Genomic DNA, 12,609 nt, shown 5'->3' on the forward strand with positions numbered 1-12,609 from the left:
GCTGAGGACAGCTCACAGGTGTGTCACAAGTGGTCCTACAATAACCTGTGTAAACCGGTAAGCAATGGTTACATTAATTGAAGGGCATAACATACAACATAGACAGTGGTCAGGGTGACACTGAAGGTAAATCACTTGACACCTGTAACAGTTAAGACCTCCAGTGTGCATGTATCAGCACTGTTGCCAAAGGAAGCATCAGTACACTTTGTAACGTGTGCAATACTGCTGTAAGTATGTCCTACATATCATGAGCTAGGCAGGTGTTTGATTCACAGTATTGACATGTGTGGTTGTGTGTGTGTCCATATATGTCACGTATTGTGGGGAATACATCTCAGTTGTTACTAACTCTCCTGTACACTAGTGTAGACATCTGTACAGACTGCAATGTAGAAAGCAGGACATAGGCAGGGGCATGTATCTCACACATGTGAGGTATCTGTATGTGCGTGCCATAGGTGTATTCAGTAGTGAATGCCACAGTGTGTGTGTGTGTGTGTGTGTGTGTGTGTGTGTGTGTGTGTGTGTGTGTGTGTGTGTGTGTGTGTGTGTGTGTGTGTATGGCTGTCTGGTCCCTGGAGTGAGGATGTATGTTACCGTACTGAACTGATAAGACCCCTCCCCCCATCCAGGTGATGCAATCTACTATCCGTGTTGATGTCCCCAATCTTAGGCCATACGAACTACCTGTACATGTGTATTCTCTGTGGCACGTCATGTAGGTGCACAGTACTGTAATGATGATTTGCACATAGGCAGGGGTCCTCACCTCAACAGTAGCAACTGTGTGTGAGTGTGTGTTACTGTGTTAGTGAATCCGTGAGTGTGTAGGTGTGTTACTGTGTCACTGAATACATGTGTGTCAGTACCTGAGTGTGTGGGTGCAGTTGTGTGTTGGTATCCTGTCATGGGAACGTGTATTACTGCTTCCCAATGAGGCATCACACTTCCCACTGGCCTCTACCCTTGTCATCAGCTAGACCACTCTCTTACCTCACCACTCCATGTAACTGTACCTGTGATGTCACCCAGTATGGATGTCACGTCTGTAGCCACAGTAACTTAATACACAGCTATCATACTGTTGGATCAGTAGAAGTGTTTGGAATGTAGGACACTCTCACTGTCATATGGAAGCTACAAGGTGCATGCTGGTATATTCATACATACCTGTGAGTAGTCCACATTTACATATGGGACACTAACTGCAAACACTGACATCCACTGGCATGTACAATTAGACTTGAAGGAGGAAAGCAGAACATCATGACCAACATGCAGTTAGTGTTGTTACACAAGACACATACTGTTAACAGTACGAAATGCATTGTACACCTGCACTACATGGTATGTCTGCTGCCTGTCAACAGTACTCAACAATTGTAAACTACACTTAACTTCCTAGTCTGTTCACCCTGTGCATCAGACCATATAAGCATGTCCCTGCACCGATGGTGTGGATGTCTGGGATGCGGCACAGGCATCATCATATGCACAGGATGATAATGTTTGCCAGAGGCCTAGGCTGCACCATTGAATGACATCATGTGTGTGGGTTAGGGCCTTTGATCTAATTGGGCATGTGTGGATGTTATGCATGTGTGTGTTACGGTGCCCTACATATGTTTCCTGTGTGTGTGTGTGTGTGTGTGTGTGTGTGTGTGTGTGTGTGTGTGTGTGTGTGTGTATGTATGCACACAGTTCTGGCATGTGTCTGGCCTACACAGTGGTATTATTGACAGCTGCAGACTGTACAGGCCAGGTTTTACAGTTCACGGTGTCTGGCCATGGCCATGTGACCTGTGCCTGCCAGGGGTTGCACGGGCGCTACCAGGCAGAGGTGCAGATTGGGTACTGTCTGATGACACTTGTCCACTGGAACCATGTCCTTGTTGGGACCATCCAAGATGACTTGCACATGGCCAGCTGTGTCATGGTGTGGACAGCACAGCACCAGCTGCACTGCTGCTGCTATCGCCACTATGGAAGCGGGCAAGTGAGGTAGCTCATTCACGTAGACCTGAAACAGGTGATGTAGCAGGCCTATGTCCACATGCACGATGCCTCACTCCTACCAGATGTTCTAACACAGACAGCTCGCGCTCACGGATTGTTATGCCACGGTCAAGGACTCCAACCATGTCACCCATTCTTCTATCCAAAGCTTCAGCAATCTGCTGTTAAGCATTTACCATTGCCTGGATGTTGTTGTTTAAAGAATGGACAGCAGCCCTCTGTCTCTGATCTTCTCTGTTTTGCCATTCGGCATGTGCCTCCATTACAGCCTGAAACATGCATCCGGTGACAACAGCTGCTGCGCTCTGTCTTGCAGGGGCATGTTGGCCAGAGGTCCTTCTACGTGCAGCACTGGCCATGTGCCTGTGTGGGGCATCACCAGTCAGTTGACTGACACCATGGTGTGCATGCACACCTTTCATAGCCCCCACACTTTCCTGTTCCAAGCTACCACATACCAACTGTCCTTCCTCTATGGCCACTGGTGATGGCATATGTGTAGGCATGAGATCTGTGTGCAGAGATGAGAAGGATATAGGTGGAATGGCAACCAATGGCACAGATTCAGCCCCTGACAATCCTGCCTGTGCTTCAATCATACAGTCTTCATCACTGCTAGAGTCTGTGGGGACACTAACATCAGATGGACTGCAGGAGGGCAATGCACCTACATCACCTGTGAGGGGCAGACAAAACTATACATTACAATCTATACAATAGACACACACACACAGACACGCACACAGACACACACGCTATGGCACCCAACATGCATGTGATATGACAGAAGGCATGCAACATGCATGTGATATGGCAGATGGCATGCAGTGCAGACAATAATAGTGGTAGTTATCATACATCCCAGAGGGCATGTAACATGCATGTGATATGGCAGACGGCATGCAGCTTAGACAATAATAGTGGTAGTTATCATACATCCCTGGGTTGCACACAACAGCATGCATGTGTCATAGCAGAAGGCATACAAATTACACAATCACAGTAGTAGTTAGCATACATCCCTGTGTTACACCATGTAAAAAAAAAAAAATTGTAAGCCTGTTTCCTACCTTTCCTGTAATTAGTGTTCCAGATACATATTTGCTGTATCCAGGACTGTTTGTAAGCTTCTGAGCCCCCCAAGCCTTTCTGTGTTGAAGGGAAGCCTTCTAGCTTATCAGTGGGAGTGGTAAGCATTAGGTAACCTGTCTATCACATAAGGAGTGGTTCTGGCCCAGAATTTGTAGTTATTGGCCGTTTGGGTGGTCTTCCATCTCTCTCAACTTTCTGATTTGAAGGCATGCATTTGCACTTGTTTCTGTCCTGTAACTCCTGGGCCCATCTCATTTGCTCACTCAAAAAATATGTATCTGCTTTTACTGTATTTGTGTTTCTTCCTACTTTATTTTGCTTTTGCGTCATCTTTATAGTACTCAATTGTATTTATTACTGCTTGGTGTAACTCATTCTAAGCCTTTTAGTTTAAGCACTTGGGCTTCAAACCAGTTGTTTTACAATAAGAAGGTTTGTGGTCTGCACTGTTGTGGCAGAACAGGTAGCGTACATCCTTCTAAGTTGGGAACTGCTGATTGAGGGCTCAGTGTCTGTTATTCTAAAAGTGTATTAATTCTGGTTTAAGCACTTGGGCTTCAGGCAAGTTATTTTACATTAAGACAGTTTGTGGTCTGCACTCTTGTGGGAGGAGAGGCTGGACTCTGCCCTTCTGAGCTGGGAATTTCTGGTTAAAGGCTTATAGTGCCTGCATATTTGAACTGCCTCTTACTGAAATTGGTACACCTTGTTTGCTGTAGCATAGACTAGATCCAGGCCTGCTGAATCTAGCTTTGTTTGTATAACTTGAGCACTAATCCAGTCATTCTTTAAAGTATTCAATTGTATTTATTGCTGCTTGGTAGTAACTTGAGTAAAGTGTAGCTATCATTCTAAGTCTTTTGGATTAAGCACTTGGGCTTCAGACCAGTTGTTTTGCATTAGGAAGGTTTGTGGCCTGCAATGTGGTGGCAGGACAGGTAGCTTACATCCTTCTAAGTTGGGAACTGCTGATTGAGAGCTCAGTGTCTATTATTCTAAAAGTGTATTAGTTCTGGTTTAAGCACTTGGGCTTCAGGCCAGTTATTTTACATTAAGAAGGTTCGTAGTCTGCACTCTTGTGGGAGGAGAGGCTGGACTCTGCCCTTCTGAGCTGGGAATGGCTTATAGTGCCTGCATATTTGAACTGTTTCTTACTGAAATTGGTACACCTTGTTTGCTGTAGCATAGACTAGATCCAGGCCTGCTGAATCTAGCTTTGTTTGTATGCTTTTTGTTTGTTTGCTTGTTATTTCCCTGAAACGCTAATTCCACCTAAAACATGGCTTTTCAGTGCTTCTGTGGATCCCTAGTGATATCTGCATTGCTTACTGTACTTATTTCCTTGTTTCACTTGAAAGAAAGTTACTGTTTGTCATTTTTGCATTTAAGTTACCTGTAACACATTGCATTTAAGTCACCTGGCACTTGCTCACTAAAGCAATTATATAAGTCAGCACTAAAAAATTAAAAGAACTACACCCTCACAAACTCCCCTTGAGTACTTTGTTCCCCATTGGCCATTTTTTTTCAATTACAAAGGAATTCCCAATACTATTCTAGCATGTCCAAAGGTCAGTTGTCAATCTCCTCTCCGGTCCAGCTGGTGAATATGGGAATCTTGAGGCAATGTTACAACTGCCTCATGTACACAGACAACCCTCTCCTCCTCCCAACAAATTCCAACACATGTGAGAGATGCAACCATATAGAAAATCTGGAGGCTAAGCTCTCTCAACTCAGTACTGGCGTAACCAGTCAGGAGGAGAAGGAAACCACACTCACTACAATTCCAGTCTCACATAAACCTACCACAATGGCAAACCAAACACATAAACACACAAAAACATACTCGGAGGCTCTAAATAAAAATCTGCCTAAGCAGCAGAGACCTCCAAAGCAGACACCCAAGCAACCGCTACCCCAAAACAAAACACGTGCAACACATAGCTCACAAAGCCAGTGTGCCGAACAGTCACAGCACTTAAGGCTAAACAACACACCTGATACACTTGTAATAGGTGACTCTATTGTCAGGCACACTGATGTCCCGCTCACCAGGCTGAACAAGGAGAAGGTCACGGTGAGCTGCCTGTCAGGCACTAGGATCCGGCACATAACACAAGCACTCAGGTCACTCCAAGGCAAGTACAAATATGACTCTGTCATTGTCCATGCTGGTGTGAATGACCTGAGACGTACTTCCCTGGACTACATGAAAAGAGACATAGAGGAGCTCTCTGAGCAAGTAGCCCAGGCCGGTATGAACCTGACCTTGAGTAGCATCTTACCCTCACCAAGAATGATGCCACAATATGAAGACAAGATGAACAATTTCAACAAGTGGCTTAAGTATTGGTGTCATTCAAAGGGGATCCAATGCCTGTCAGCCTGGGATGACATGCTGGACAAGCCACGAAGCTTCGCTAGGGATGGCTTGCACCTGTCACCCCTGGGCTTTCGGATATTGGCAAAGGCTCTTTCTTCCCCCATAGTGCCTTTTTTAGGCAAGGCTCAAAAGACAAACCCACCTCCATAGGTATTGCAAGGGATAAGAAACTAAGAGTAATGCTACTCAACGCCAGAAGTCTAAACCTCAAGATGCACGCACTCGAAACTCTCCTTAGCATGGAGAACATCGATATCTGTGCAGTAACAGAAACCTGGTTCAAGGCTCCCGAGAGCACCCCAGCACTACCAGGTTATACCTCATACCATGCTTTTTGGCCCCAAAACTTGGACCGAACCACAAAAGAAGGGGGAGTATCAATATTCGTCAAAGATACCCATACCTCCAGGTTGGTGGCACAGCACGAAACATCAGAGACTATCCATGTGCAACTAACAGTGGGTAAAACTGCCTTCCAGTTTATAGCCTGCTACAGACCACCCTCCCAAACCCAGGAAACCCACTCGGCCTTCCTGAGAACACTGGAAAATATGAAGGGCTCTCCAAACACCATTATATTGGGCGACTTCAACTATCCAAACATAGACTGGGAGCATTACTCTAGCTCCAACACCCTAGCCCAAAGGTTCCTAGAATTTATAAACTCAAATGCTATGGAACAACTTGTTACCACTCCCACAAGAGGGGAAAACATACTGGACCTGATCATCACCAACATGGGGACTCTATGCTCCAGACCAGAAGTGTACCCCTCATTGGTAAGATCAGACCATAAACAAATCTCACTGGATATTCACATCCCGACCCCACCCCCTGCCCAGAAAACCACAGTGAAAAATTTCTCTAAAGCAAATTTCACACTCCTCAAAACCGTGGTGGAATCCTTAAAAGCCCCCGAGCCTGTGGAAAATACGGCCCAGACCACAGAATCCTTTATAAACGCATTCTATGAACACCTTCAGGAATGCATGGATCATGCAATCCCAAATAAAACCAAGATCCAATCCTCCAAAGGCAGACGTCCTGTCTGGTGAACCCCAGCCATAAACAAACTATACAATAGAAGGAGGAAGCTACTACACAATAGAGCAAAATCCCAAAAAGGGAAGGCATCTCTGATCGGTATTAGCAAAAAACTACGGGCACTCATAAAATCGTCTAAGGCCAGCTTCGAGAGAACAATTGCACAGGACACTAAGGATAATCACAAGGCTTTCTTTAGTTATGTTAGGAACCTGGGTGGGAATTCCCAGATATGCTCAGAATTAGTCCAAAATGACAAAAAATACATCGAACCCACAGACATTGCCAACATCCTAGCTGACAGGTTAAGCGCAACCACCCCCCCCACCAAAAGAGCAAATATCTATCCCAGCAGAGTGCTGCCCCCCTGACATCTCAGATGCTCAGGTAAGAGCCACCCTCTCCAAAGCAAAAAACACAGCATCAATGGTATCAGACAGTGTCCCGGGCTGCATCTTGCATGAACTCCAAGAAGAGCTAAACCCAAACATAAAACTACTGTTTAGTCTCAGCCTTACTACAGGATATGTACCCAAAGAGTGGCGTACAGCAACAGTGGTCCCTCTCCACAAAGGTGGTGCCTCAAAGGAACCTGGAAACTATCACCCCATAAGCCTGACTAGCTTGGTCTGCAAAGCTATGGAAAGGATCATCATGAACCTCATAAATAAAGATATTGGGAACCTACAGACACTGGATCTTACCCAATTCGGCTTTGTTAAGGGCAGATCCTGCCTCTTAAACCTGGTCGATTTCTTTGAAACAGTCACCAAGGCCATTGACGAGGGGAAGGTGGTCCACACAGCCTACCTGAACCTCGCTAAAGCCTTCGATACAATACCCCACTTGGGCATTATAGATAAGCTCACCAGCTTAAATATAAACCCCTATGTCACTAGATGGGTTGCAAAATGGCTCACGGACAGAACCCACATGGTTAGAATTGCTGGAGCCATGTCAGACTCCAAATCAGTTACAAGTGGCATCCCACAAGGCTCAGTCCTGGGACCTCTCTTGTTCGGTATGTATTTCTCGGAGGTACAGGCCAACACGGAAGGACTGTGGCTGACCAAGTTCACAGATGACTGCAAACTGGGCATCATAATCGACTCTCCAGCCGACACAAGCATCCTCCAAAAGGGCCTCATAGAAACAGACAACTGGTGCCAGAGCCATGGCCTCAAGCTAAACGCCAAAAAGTGTATAGTCATCCCCTTTGGCAAAAACAAAGTGCCCACAAATTGCCACATAGGTGGTAATCCATTAAGTACAGAAGAAGTAGTTATGGACCTGGCGACCCAAGTTGATAGCAATCTCTCATTTGACAACCACGTGGCCAAAGTGGTTAGAAAAACATTTTATATAGCCCACCTAATCATGAAGGGATTCATATCTAGATCAGGGGAGGTCATCGTGACTCTTTACTCATACCTCATCAGGCCCATAATTGAGTACAATGCCCCTTTTGGGATGTACCTTACCAGACACCTGCAGCAACTGGAAAGACCCCAAAAGTACCTCACCAAGAGGATCAAAAGGCACAATCAGATGCCATATGCTGCCAGGTTAAAGAAACTCCAACTCTACTCAGTGGCATACTGCCTGCTCAGAGGCGATCTGTCCCTGACGTATAAAGCCATGTCCAACCCGGAATTAATGGACATGCTGCACCTCAGAAAATCCAAATCCCATCAAGCTACGTGCTCGAGAGACTTGAACCTCAGCACTGAAATAAATAGGACATGCTGGAGGGACAGATTCATAACCCGGAGGCTCCCTTCACTCTGGAATAAAATCCCAGTCCAGGTTAGGCAGAGTCCCTCATTGACTCTCTTCAAGAGGAATCTTGATGAGTGGGTGGGAGATCGAAGGTTTACCCCGGGTATCACTCCTGTGTCACTGTTAGACAGAGGCACAGTATACTAACCTCAAAAAAGGGCATATCAAAATTTACTTAAGATGGGTGGCGAAAGCCAAACACACTCTGGCTAGGCTTATAAATGCCCTATGAACCTATGAACCTATGTAGACCAGCACAGCTTAACTGTACACCTGCCTTATGTGTGGCATATGACCTTGAAAATCACATGTAGTATGACATGTGATCTGCTGACGTGTGCAATGACATGCATACATGTTTAACACAATGGTGTCCTGTCGAATACAAAGTGGGGTAATGGTGTCCCAATGCAGTGTTGTCTGTCCACCCTACAGATATACTACACATTTAGCTGACGTGCATGGTCATTGCAGGGAATCATGAGGCATCTCTATTGCTATACAGTGTGAGTTACAGACACAGTTCATAGCCATGACTGTGTTCAGATACAGTACATATATACTGTGGAATGTGACCCACGTCACTGAGGTGTATATACACTAAACCATGTTGTGGAATGTGTGACACAAGTCACTGAAGTGTATATGGATGACACTCCTGCAAATCTGCAATTATGGCCAGACATGGCAAACTCATCGGTACACCATATCCCACATGACATCTGTGTACCACACACACACACACACACACACACACACACACACACACACACACACACACACACACACACACACACAAACATGAGGAGCAAGGATGACATTGATGTCTGACACCAGCAAGGGGAATGTACTGTATCTGTGGGCTGTTGTGGATACTATACAGGTGACTGCTGTCATGTCGTGATACACTCAAGATGTTCAACACATGTTATGTGGTGGATTGATGTCACGCCTACACAAGATGTGCACAGACCTGTAGGATGTCTAGTGTTCCACATCTGCAATATAACCCTTACACAAAGGCCATAGTTGGACCATGTGGAGCCAATGTACAACAGGGTGTACACACAAGCACATCACGTCTACTGTGTGTGTTGCTTCATGTCTCTGGCCATCCTCCATGGCCATGTGTGTACATGTGTTGGCCAAATTATTGTGACAGGCATCTATTTCACATGTCTGTGTTGTCCCATATGACATACACCCATAGATGTCATATGCTTCACTGACGACAAGGTTATGCAGACAAAGGGTGGTATGTTTGGTATGTGGGATATGTTTTTCAGGATAGTTAGGCAGTGTTGCAGCCAGGCCACTAGATGTCATGGCCATGTCAAAATAGCACAACACATTGTGTGACATTCATAGCAGGGCTATGATCCACACCATTGAATCCTGTGGGCCGGCCATACTCCAGCTCACTGTGTAGTACTGTTTGTATTCCCCACATGTGTAGTTCTGATCTGTAGTACATGTCCCTACAGTGAACAGCACCTCCATAATTGTATGCACAGCTGTCCACACATCTAGCAATGACAGTTTGTGAGGTTTCATGTCGGTGTTCCACATAGTTTGCAAGTATTGCACATGGGTAGCCATTGTGATGCATTGCAGGTCCGACCTGTATATTGTGACAGGACCATACATTATGTGTACATGTGGTAAAGGGCCACATGGCAGATAGATCTGTGCATTAAGATGCCTGATAAATAATAGCAGTCTCACCTGCAATGGGTTGCTGTCACAGCTAAATGCCAGAGGTACCAAAATAGGAGTAACACAGCAGTATGATCATTATCCACACCTGTATGATAGCTACAGGGTGCAATGTGCATGTTAACACATACACCAGTACAATAGACTATACTATGGAGTATGCACATGTGTGCATACACAGAGTAGCATACTATAGTATAGTATAGTATAGTATAGTATAGTATAGTATGCGGCATGTGTGTATACATGCCTTGCATATTATGTTACATTATGTATTGTACAGTGACACATGTAACTATATGGAAAATAGTTGTTAATGGTGCAGTAGTGACTTACCAGGCAAGTCCAGGCTCGGTGGTTGAGAGACACCCACATCCCCAATATCGGCTAAGGCTTGTGGATGTTGTTCTGCAGGTGTCCCCAGGTTAGCCAGTAGCTCTTTGGTACATGTGAGTGGGGGCTGGGTTGGTGGCCCACCACCTGTTGCACCTTGTTCCCTGGCAGTTGCATTCGCACACTGTTTCGCCCATCTAATGAGGTCTGTACAGTGTCTGCACACCTGCTGGTATGTGCGGTTGTGGCCACTCACATCATTAACCCTCCTGCAAAGTTCCATCCACTGGGCATCCCCACTGCTGTGCATCCTGTGGCACATGGCTGAACAGGATATCATGATTGTCATGTAGGTATGGGACAAGGGCCTCATCCTCCAAGCTGGTAAAAGGGGGTAGCCTTGCACACGGCATACCTGGAAGACATAATGATGGAGACAGGTCACAGTAACTCACAGACATACAGAGCTACAGCTGAGCATACATGTGTCTCACATTTATTTTGATTAAATAGTTGTCTTTGCAAATCTACAAGACACTGACACCACTGAGATGTTTGTGTCACACACATGTGACACTCAATGGTGATTGGATATTATTGCCATATATGTGTGTTCCACCTGATTACATTGCTCATACTCCATGTGGATGCTGTCTTGATGTGGACATGTCTGTTTGCCTGTACTGGTGTTCCTACCTATCAGCACATGGCTGGATGTGTCCACATTAATGCATTCGACCTTGATGCTGTGTATATGTCACATATAAAGACTTACACTGCCTTAACAGACATGACCTGTGACCCTGCAGACTTGCTCACAGAAGGTTTTACATGTATGTGTTTTGCCATATACATCTACATGGCACTGTACAGCAGTTCAACATCCTGCCATGTATCACCTGTGTTGCACATGTGATTCACGTGGGACACTGGCTAGCCAGATGGTATTTGCAGGGATGGATATCAACTATAGCATGTACAGTCAAAGTCAACTAGTAGGCTGTATGCCCTGGGCCATGTATGAATCTAGGATGAAAGGTTACCTAGCTGTAGCCGACAGGCAGGTCTCTGGGGCCAGGTGGAGCAGTGCCACATAACTGATCCACAGGGTTAATGATACATTTACCATGCGGTCATCAAACCATGTCTGAGAGGGGGGTGATGTGCAGCTTTGCTGGACAGGAATGCATAGTATGGCAGGACTATGTAAAGTGTATTGGACAAGGATCTGTCCAGCATGTGGTGATCCTATTACTAGGAAGGTGGATGTCCATAAAGTATGTGTTTGAGATCAGGATGTGTATGTGTAGCATGTCCAACATCACTGGGTTGGACATGGCTTTATTCAGAGTAGGCATCATGCTACATAGTGGAGATGGGGAATGGGAAGGCTGGTGTAGGCCATCTGAACATGCCCATTACCCCTTAAAGGAAATATGTGATCTGACATGGGTTACTTGAGTGCTGAGTCTGGCTGGACAATGATCTCTATATTCATGGATGGCACCCTGTCATGATTAGGGTTGCCACATATGACTACCTGACAGGTGTGGTGACGTAACTATCACAGGAAAGACAACTGCTCAGCTGCATCTCTTACACAGTGTCCATTATGTTGACCGCTGCCTAGGTGGTAGTTCATGGGTACAGGGTTATTAACATAGGGGTGACAATACAATATGTAGCTGTCAGATTGTGCCCATATGTCACATACCTCACCCACAAAGCCCCTTCTGTATGTTGTCCACAACACTCTGAGTCAGCTATTGCACCTAGGTCATAGTCATTCGCATACTTCAATAGGCAGATGCCTTCTGTTAGTCTGTGTGGTATAGACTACACTGAGGGGGAGTACAATGAATTAACTCTGTCTTACTGTAGCTGGCACTTGTGTGATGTGCATGTATTATTCAGACATCTTCTGTAGTGTTGGTTCTGCCAGCAGTCCCTTTGCAAAACACTCCTGTGACATTGGAATGTGCATCTAGTATACTGAGTGTAGGTGGAACACAGTATGGTTGATGATGTTTTATGACCTGGCAAGGTTATGATATGCAGTGTGAAATCAACCTTACTGTCATCAACATCTGTACTGCTGACATCAAATAATTTGATCACGGTTCATGGCCTTTCAGACCAGATGCAGCAGGGTAGTAGTGCAGTACTTCCCATTATCAGTGGTGTCTCCCCCTTTGTGGGTTGTGATACCTGTTGGTGTGCACCTTTCAGTGTGTACACAG

Source organism: Protopterus annectens, chromosome 8.part0, assembly GCF_019279795.1.
Source record: "Protopterus annectens isolate FY-2018-M chromosome 8.part0, PAN1.0, whole genome shotgun sequence".
In the NCBI taxonomy this organism is placed as follows: Eukaryota; Metazoa; Chordata; order Ceratodontiformes; family Protopteridae; genus Protopterus; species Protopterus annectens.